General features: G+C 34.9%; 1 long non-coding RNA gene across 1 annotated transcript; it reads right to left on the bottom strand.

Moving 5' to 3' along the window:
* Positions 1–4,614: 4,614 nt before the first annotated feature.
* LOC122969240 lies at positions 4,615–6,006 on the bottom strand. The gene is made up of 3 exons (XR_006398954.1): positions 5,901–6,006; positions 5,628–5,738; positions 4,615–4,924 (listed from the first exon to the last, which is right to left on the bottom strand). It is a non-coding gene; the product is annotated as an uncharacterized LOC122969240 (long non-coding RNA).
* Between the last annotated feature and the right edge of the window lie 4,536 nt (positions 6,007–10,542).

The following is a 10,542-nucleotide window of genomic DNA, read 5'->3' as shown; positions in this document are numbered from 1 at the left end:
GTGATTTTTGCTGCTTTAAAGCTACATCGCCCCCAAATCAGCTGCACGTTGATGTTTCCAAACTCTACTGTGAATTATTTTGAGGATCTCAACAGCAGTGAAGCTGAATAAGAGTGAAGTCAAACCATATTTGTACAAAAAGTGTTGTGTGTAAATTTTGTTTTTTCACCAAGTGAGACACTATTTCTTGTCTTCCTTTTTAATAACAGTGTAGCTTGAAATTGTAAAATATTTTTAAATATATTTAAGGCCCAAAAGGCTTTAATGTGAGGATGTGCTGATAGTAGGGCTGTGTTGACTAAAATGTTATGATCTGTTGATATCCAGTTGTCACTCCATTTTATTTTTTTTTATAACATCTGAGACTGGATGTTCTACTGTATGTCTCATAATAAACTTCTTAACATGCTGGATGCACACAGAACATCAGGGGATAACATAACAAAATGTTCCTGTGATTCTATGCAATAGAAATAATCTTTTGTTCTTTCAGGATTATCCAAAAATGTCAACTTTCAGACACAAAAAACTGAAAACAAGTTCCAATATTCTTTCCTTGTGTAAATCCAGTCTGGCAATGATTACTTCAGGGATAATGTGATTTTAAATATGACTCATGAGACATATAAGAATATCAAAAGGCATTGTTGTTGCAGTCATAGTGAGTTTTACAAGCAGGAGTGACTGTGGAACGCGACATTATTTACATTTTTATGTATTATTTTTATTCTATGTTTGCATGAATGGATGAAAACCCCTGCAGTAAGGTGATGAATAAAAACAAACCACATCTACAGCATGATATCAATACACTGAGTGCTTGTAATAATGTAATCATCAATTTTATAAATTAAATGCAATTAAACCAAACTCCTCATAAAAAAATATGAAATATTTATAACCAATGATCGTAGACTCCTATGTTGGTGTTTTGAAAAACAAAAAGGTTACATCATTGAAAGAAAACTTTCAAGTACCAATTTACCCAGAAAATACTTACTGCCATCTTTACTTCCAAGAGTTTTGTCTGTTAAATGTAACACTGTGTTATCTTTAACATCCCTTAGTGAGAGGTGACAGACAAGCAAAATGAGAACATAAATTGGTATTGAGAACAAGAATTTTATTTGAGAGTACAGTTTCCCAAATTAAACCTGCATTGACTGATTTTTTTGGCCACTTGTTTTCAGCAGAAACAAGTAGTGAACACATATCATCATCTTATTAGTTATTATGTTGAACTTGTTAGCAAACAGTCGCTTATTTCCACTTCCAGCAGTTACGGAGCAACATTATCATTCATTTGGTGTCGTGTTTCTGTCCACCTGGTGAATGTAAGTCCAATATTCACTCTCTTTTAACTCTGTTATTGCTCTCTACCACCGCTTGAGGGAAATATCTGACTCTTTAGCTGCTAAATGCTCCGCTATGTTCACCAGCTAGTCTACAGCTAACTCTGTTTGTGGTGCTGAGCAGGTAGTGTACAGTGGCTTTTTTAGAGCTTGTTCTCTGAAAACAGCTGCCTGCTGCAGCCAAAAACAACACTATGAGAGCGCTGAAAGTGAACCAAAACAGTAAAGTTGCAGCTGAACAGCTAAACAATGAGCTGAAACTCATTAAAAGCCAAGGGGAGCTGCAGAGATGCTGACAATTCTTTGTCAGTTCATCACTATGAGTCATACCTCTCACATTACACACTGTCATTTAATATATTGATATTATGAAAAATATCGATTAAAGCCACTTTAAAGAGGAGAAATAAGTATGTTGTATGTTTTTTTAACTGTTTCATAGCAGTACAACTTATTTCTAACCATTTAAAGACCTTACTGAAGAGACAAATTCAAAAAAGTACTTTAAAACTTCCAATACTTTTTATTGTGTTTTTTTTTTCATCAGTGGTCTAAATACCTGTCTTTCATAGGAGTTTGTACACATAGTTATTCTGTGTGTGTCTCTCTGCTACCCTGTGATTATGTACATCTACGTAAGAAAGAAATCAAAGCTTACAGCAACAGAGAGATTTGGATGTTAAGACAGATGCTTTCGAATGCTTTACAGAAGATTATGTCAATAATCTCCCCAGTCAGGGGAATAGGAGAGACAGAGAGAGAGAGACAGAGAGAGAGAGAGAGAGTGATTGACATAATATAGGCAGTGAAGCAGAGATAAATAAGGTTGCCGGGTCACTGAGCAGTATGTGGGGAGTAATTAAAAATGTAAATTAAGAGTTTGAATTATACAACAGTTTATGTAAGATGAGCCTCGAACGCCACTTGTGACTGTATTTCACAGCAGGGGATTGTTGCTCAAAAACAAAACAACATATAGAAAATAAACGAGTTAATTCACTCATTTATTCATGGTAAACAGACCAGTATGTGCTCAGTCTGTCACCAGCAGCTCGGTAATAATGGCACATGTTTAATTGCAGCCAAAAGAAACAAATTGTTGTAAAGTAATGGCTGCTGGTTCCCATTTTTTGTACTTTTAATAATTCAATAATAGAATACTGCACAACTATAACGACTCAATTAAAAGTCAACTAATCTCTAACTTTATCCTCCAGATAGCTCTGTAAGATTTCCTCTGTGTCATTTTTTTAAAAAGTATTTTATATTTTTAAGATATATATCTTAAAACAGGCCTGGAGGAGCTCTTTAAAGAGAACAAGACTTCATCTTAGTGAGGAACTGAAACACATTTTGTTCTTTGGTGGACCGGTAAGGAACTTGACTTCATAATGACATAAGAAGTATTTGTGCCTGTGTACTAAAAAGAAAACATAGCAGATGTCTGTCAGAAAGTAGAGCAAGAAAGTGAACCAGGTCTCTTGATTACGAAATGATATTAATCTTTTATACGGTGACTATTATCTGAGTGTGTCTTGTGTAACTTAAAAACGCAGCCATCATGAACATCTGGAGATTTGGGGGGGTTGGAGTGGTTCAACATATCCCAACCCTAAAAGATTTAAAACAGAAAACAAAAAATATATTTTGGAAAAAGAAAAAAAAAGCACTCATAATATCAGATTTTCAGATTTTTGACCATTTAAACTCAGTTATATTCACAGTTTTGGAGGAAACTTTGTCTGACTCATAAAAAAACAGCAGTATTTCCTCACTTACCCCTGCTGTTGTCTAGACATGCAGATGGATTTAGTTTCATTTGCTGAGATTTTAAAATCCTCTGCAGTCTGTCTATTCATCTGTGAATACACTGAACATGTTTTATTCATAGGAATGTAACTTTATTTATATATCAAGAAGAGACAAGCTGAGAAAACCAGCTGATAGTGCTGTCTGTAGACCATTAAACATGCTTCAAAGACTTTTTTATATGAATTAATATTATCAATGATTTACATTAACATAAAATCAATTTATATGTAAATACACTATATTATAGTTTAGTATAGTTTATTTCTTACATTTTTCTTCTGTATTTGTGTGTATGAATACTTAAACAATATTTTTTTACAGTCTTGAACTGTCCCATGCAGTTTTGGACAAAAACCATGCAGTTTTTTGCATGTAGTATAAATGTCTTATTTTCGCCTATTCTAAAAGTGGTGTATTTGAATATTTCTGCATACTGGGGTTACTAAACAGTCTTGGAATTGGATATATTGGGTATGACTGGAAAGCTGAGACTCTTGTGGATTCAATGAGCCCAATTGTATTCATGTCTGATGATGTTAGTCCCCATAGTAGCCATTTCATTGTAGTGAGACCATTTTTTGAGACTTGGCCTCACTCTATAAAATGACACCAAATCTCAGCATGAATATTTATATGGTGTTCCACAAGGTCTTAGTGTCTGAATGTGGTATTTTTGAGGGATTTTTGACCACATTGTCAATTCTCAATTGGTCAAAAATAACATAATAACAAATGGTATCAACCCTAAAATTGATGCAACAACTTATGAGACAAAATTGATCATGGGAATGGCCATCATATACTTTCATCATAATGTTCTAGTCCCTCATACACTCTAAACTTTCAAAATCTGAATAGGCAACTAACCAAAACACAATGTTTATTAAAGATTTATTACAAGAAAAACTTGCCACACAGTGCTGAGCTGCATCTCAAATTAATATTCAGGCTCCGAGCTTTCAGATGATGTATACCACTTCTATGTGGCATATACTGTTGACCTGCTATCTTCCCCTAAACATCCCCTGTGCCCCCCCAAAAATGGGTCTAGGGTAGGGAAGGGGGGAAGTGGAAATGAGGAGAGAGATATTTCTCAACACAATATGATCACACTTTCTTTAAGGCTCAGAGCATGACACACTCACAGAGAGTGAGTGAAAACTCCTTTATCTCTTTATCTCTTTCTCACTAACCGCTGAGAGTTGTTGTGACTACTCTATGTGTAGTTATACCCAGACGCACATGGCAGGATATACTAGGTTTCTCCTTCACACAGGGACCTACTGTCACTAAGTGCTTTTGTTTCATACAAGTGTTTGTATATATTCATACAATAATTTCCCTCACACTACTTATCAGCTTTGTAAGGAGAGAGAAAAGTCAGTGTCTCACAGAAATATGTCTTACTGTTAGTCTATTTAAGAACATAAGAACTATATCACTACATGAATATGAGAAATAGCTTCTTTATTGCAAAGGCAAGCACAAGACATCATGTACACTTTTATGTGACTTTTATAATCAGAATCAAACAGCTGAAACATTCATTGTGAGGCAGATGCATTACATTGTATGTAGTATCTACAGACAGATGTATTTCACTAGCAGTAGCTCAGTTTAACACATAGATTCTCTGGATTCCAGCCTTTGGCTATACCATCAATCAGTTTGTCTTTGGACTCTTTGATGATATTCTTGCATGCTTGTCTCATGAGTCCAGGTTCATTGCAGGAACCATCCATCTGCTTCTTAATTTCTTCCTTCAATAAAAAACATATAAATATTTGACAAGAATCACTTTGTTGAGTGATAACTGGCAAGATAAATTCATTAAAGGGGACGTGAGTCTAATTTAGTATGGTTTTGATCATAGCAACATCCAAATATCTTCAAGTCATAAAAATAAACATTTATAAAACAAAACATACTATATCAGAGGTCAACAATTAGCTTCTCTCCACTGTACTGTATAATGTTAGATAGACAGGTTTCTTTTTGCATGTAAGAACCACTGTAATGCAATAACACTCCACTTCCACCACCACTGCACCAAAAAATGTAAATGTGCACAGCAATATGTAATTATCATTTATTGACAACTAAAATCTCTCAAAGGAAAAATAACCAAGTAACACAGTACTTCCCAAACTGTTTCCCCCTTAAAATTAGGCTACAGCTTTCTGAGACCCATCATCATTCATATTTTCATCTGAATGATTTTTAGGGTTAGGGTTATTGTTATTATCTTAAACATTTTCAGCTAAAACATAAAAGGGTTAGTAACCCTAACCCTAACCCTCATCAGGGCTTGACTATAACAAAATCAGTGAGACCATTTTTTAACACTTTGATTATGGCAAAATGTGGACATAAGAATCAAATGAGAGTTCATATTTTGAAAAAGTTTGCTTCAGACAGGTTTGGAAGATATTAACGTTCTGTACTACATTTTGCATTGATTACCTTTAACTGATTACCGCCCAACTTCTTCTGTACTTCAGAGACGATGTTCTTGCAGACCTCACATTTCGCGCCAAATGGTTTGTTCTTCATCCATTTATAACGATCTCCTTCCTGCATATAAAATGATTTTGGTTTACGTCATACCAAATAACATTCAGTCCATATGTTTAGCTCACATGTTGATGTGTCAGTCAAACAGAAACATGATGACACGACATAGCTAAATGAAAGAAGAGGCCTTGAGGTTTTAATATGTGTGACATAGTTTCTCACCTCCTCTGCTTGATAGATGATGCATGATGCACCCTTCCTCACATGCTGTTTGAACTGGGATGAAAAATCTCCCTCTGCTTCAGTCTGGTCCTCCAAAGACCACCACGACTTTACAACAGCTAAAAGAAAAATAAATTAAATCCTGCAAAGGTACTTAAATTATCAGGTACATGGTGTAAATAATATTACGTTCTTACTTGCGGAAAGCAGGAGAAGAGCGATGCTGACGGCTGGTGTCATGGTTGTTATTGTTGTGTCATCAGAGCTGTGTTCAGCTACTCCTTCTGTGGTTTTTTATACTTTAATACGTCATATGGCTGCAAAATCCCTCTGAACCACACGTATCACAACCCACAAGTGTGCTTGCAAACGTCAAACAGCATTTTTTTGGTTTTTTCAAAATATGCAAATCAACTTTTTAAAATAAGCGATTGCCGGTATGTTTTATTTTATACCCTAATAGACCAGATAATTAAAAAGAAAACATATATTGTTGAATATACATTTGATATATGTTTGACCTGCAGACTTTTGTTTTTGGAATAATGAATGGTGCATAGTGCAGAATGCAGTCAAATGCATCTGACGTGAGCATACACTTTATCTGAGCACTAATATCAAAGAATGCATGCAAGTATTGTCATAATCTCAGTTTTAAAAGGGTAGAAACATGTCTGACATATCAGATAATGTCAAGCTGAAGATGATAGCATGGTTATCAGTACAGGGAGCGTTTCAGTTTTTTTACACATATGTTTACTGTGTCGTCTGAGTTTAAACCCTAAAAGTACATTATTCCCATTCAAAATGAAACTTTAAATATAAGTTAAAAATCTGCTCTTTTGACCTGGGTTGAGCTTTTACACCCAGGAGGAAAATTACTGTAGCATTGCTGACTGTTTGAAAACTAACTCCTCTGAGCTCTAAACCTAGAGCTCTTTTCAGTTGAAATATAGTTATTCTATTTTCACCTTTAACAAACAAACATGAAAGAATGTTGTTATTTTATTTGTAAGTTCATTTTGCTGTGACCTTTGACCTTGCAAAGTGAAACTAATTCATCATAGAATTAGCCTGAAGCTGAATAGACTTTAAATGTAGGAATTACATCACTCCCTGTATATTGAAATTCAACAGCTTCAGATATTCTTTATTGCAAAGGTAACGACAGGCAGTTTGCACATGATCAAAAGGAAACAGTTGCAACAATAGCAGCGGTGGATTTCAGTGCATTAACTACAAACTTCATGTGACTGTTACATGTTATCTGTAGGATCTATAGATAGGGGTTTGTTTTTTTTTCCTTTCACAGTTTAACTTTTGCAGTGATCCTCTTGCAAACAGCTTCCCCAAGTTCTTTTTTTCTCACAGATTTTATCTTTCATGTGAAGACATTTGAGTACTTCACGTACTTGTAAATAAATACATATAAATACACTCACCTGTGCAATCTAATGCAATCCAGTACAACAGCTCTGCCATAAATTCTACATTTACGAAGCTTATACATTTTCAGTTTTTGTTGATATTGTCAGAAAGGTGATAATCCTACTTTATGTTTATTATTGAGGTTGTAGTGGGTGCTGGTGGTGTACTGCAGTGCATTATATTGAATGGTGTTCCTAAACATACATGAGGGGGGCAAAATACTCAACTCACAGAAAAATATATCACATACAGTATGTTTCTCATATGGTGCAAGATGTTCCACATCATTTACACAACATATCGTATAGTGGAGTTTTCCAGGGTAAAAATAACTCATATTATTCACTCTAGCTTCTGCTTTCTCTCATCGTCTTGTGAAAGAAAACTTGTCCTAAATGAACACAAATCCCAATCAATGCAAAGATATTGTTTCTGACATCCCCCGCAGTTTTGTATATAATATTTTATTCTCTACAAAACATGTATACTTAACATTTCTGTCAACAAGCGTACTTGTTGCACTTTATGAAATAAGAGACTTGCAGAGGCTTGAAAGTTGCATCAGACAGATAATAGAAAACATGTTTAGTCAACATTATTCTTGAACAATAATTTAGGATGTAAGTGCAATTTTAAACCTCTTCTCAAAACATTCTTTTATCAGAAAGCTTTTATGAATCTTTGATATGTTGCTGTGTTTTATTATCCCACTCTTGACAGTTTATATTTTTGTGTAACTTAATTTTATTTCCCTGTGTTTTATGATCTGTTTGTTTTTCTTTGTTTTAAATTGTTTAATTCTTTCTTTTTATCTGTTAAGCACTTGGTTACTTTGTTAAGAAAAATGCTTTATAAATAAAATGTATTATTATATAATTCAAAACTGACACTGCGTCAGTTTCAAGTTTTTTGAAATGCAAACATTTACTGATATCAACTGTGAACTGATACAGACATGGGAATAAACATCACAGGCATTGCAAAGTAATAAAAGGTAAAAGACAATAATGCAACACAAAGTTAATGCAGTGACAAAGAGAAAACTGAAAGAAAACCTTGACGTCATGTGGAAAATATTTCCCAGCAGCGTGTCCTCCTATCTGCCCACAAGACTGATACAGACTGATAAAATTCAAGTGAAAACAAGGATAAAATCTTGTGATTAAATGTTGAGTAATGTAGCGGTTATAGATTAAAAAATGAATAACAAATGAGAAAAAACAATAAAGCTTCTGTGCTCCTGAGTCCTGACTGATAGAAAGATACTTCCAATTGAAATGCATTAGTTTTAAAGTTGCGCTGAGTGTCATGAAAAATGTTCATGTACACAAATCTGTAGATTAAATTTCATTACTATTTCACAAACTGCCATGAGACTGGGTTGCCTCCTGAACTCTCATCTTTAAAAACGGGTCACAGATTTTGTTTTTAAAATGGCTTCATATTTTTCTAAAGCAGGTGGTCACTGTAGTTTTTAGCAACTGTTCCAGGGTATTTACAGATGCTCTGGTGAGTATTTCCATTAGCAAGGAGGTGTGAGCTTGAAATGCCACAGAGGAGTACGTTAAATCAGGCTTTGGCTACACAGACAATAAATCTTGTTAAGAGGATCAGTTAATTGTTGGTTTTGGTCTTTTATTATCGATTTATTGACAATAACAAAAATATAGAAAATCACCAGACTTATGTGTTAAGATCTATTCAACTTCAGGCTACTTCTATGGTAGCTAAAATAAAATCCTACTCTTGTTTGCTTGTTAAAATTTAGAAAATATTAATCACTTAAATACTTTTGCAATTCAATGTCAATAAACTGGTATGTGTAAAGTTCTACACAGTGTGATAATGTAATGACGATTTTGCTTCTAAGTCTTAAAACATACTGTTTTTCTTCTGGAGCTTTCAGCCACATCTTTTCATCAGTAAATGGAGATTGCAATGTTGAAAACAGACCCATCTCCATGACAACGGAACAAACACCATTCGCTGACGAATGAGATGATGGCTGAAATTTCTTGAGAAAAAAGTCAGCATTGAGTAAAGACTTTTTTTTTTGTCAAGTTACTTTTTCCATGCTCAACATTGTTTCAGAACTTTAGGGCACAAAAAAGAGCCAAAAATTGATGAATGGGATGTAATGAAATGTTTCATCTTGCAGAATGAAACAGCTTGTCATAAACATATCATTTCCAGCCTTTAGCCCCATTCAAACCAAAACAAAACCTTTCAGCTGAGGGGAAACTGCTGTGTAAAACAGCACAACATTGTTCTTCTGTATTCGAGTGTAACACAGATCAACTGCTCAGTGGGACTTTAATCCTTGAACAGACAGATCAGAAAATAAAACAATAACTGCAGTATTGTCTGTGATATTCAGATAGTGAAGCATTGTGGCAGAAACACTGTGGTTCTATCATTTCCTTTAATGGCAATAGCTGATATGAGTGAGTGCAGCAACTGGAAAAGATGAACTCATAGACAAAGGCAACTGTGACAAGGAAACATCAGCAGACATAGTTTTACTTTAGGATTCACTGACCTCGGGTACATAACCTTACCTGACATAAATTATATGCAGTTTGTCCAAACTTTATTCAGACCCACAGAGTTTTATATCAGATTCAAATACAGAACCAAAAGTTTTATTACATGCTACGGTATGTATTTATTTGCAAGACACCTTTTTTTCCAAACTAACTTACAACTGCATTATAGTGTGTTACAAACCATTCAGTAGTTGTTTACATAATGCTTATGAATGCTCTGCAGTATTCAACATTTTTCCATTACATTAAGTGTTACTTTGAGGGCTCATGCATTTGTTAAGTGTTAAAATCATGTGTCAATTTCATGTGCAGCTTCCAGGCGTATGCTGGGCATGTAAGTGGGCTCTGAACAAGGTGAAGAAGGTCATTGGTCCGAACGCCACTGCAGAGGTAAAACGTCCACTAGACTGACTGTACAGTAGTCAGTGCATTTCTGAAGGAGCGGTAATGTGATTTTTTCTCTTATTACAGAAAATGAAATCAAAGTTGTTGACCGTCTGCGATCCAATTGGCCTCTTGAAAAGTTTGCGCCGCAAATTTGTGAAGTCCCACCTCGGAGTATTACTTGAAGAACTCGTCGCCACTGATGATGTGAGGACGATCTGTGTTAACACCGGAGCCTGCAAGTGAGTCACCAGCCTGCCAGTGTACTGACCTAAAACCACATG

Source organism: Thunnus albacares, chromosome 19, assembly GCF_914725855.1.
Source record: "Thunnus albacares chromosome 19, fThuAlb1.1, whole genome shotgun sequence".
In the NCBI taxonomy this organism is placed as follows: Eukaryota; Metazoa; Chordata; class Actinopteri; order Scombriformes; family Scombridae; genus Thunnus; species Thunnus albacares.
This window is presented reverse-complemented; position numbering and strand designations above follow the sequence as displayed.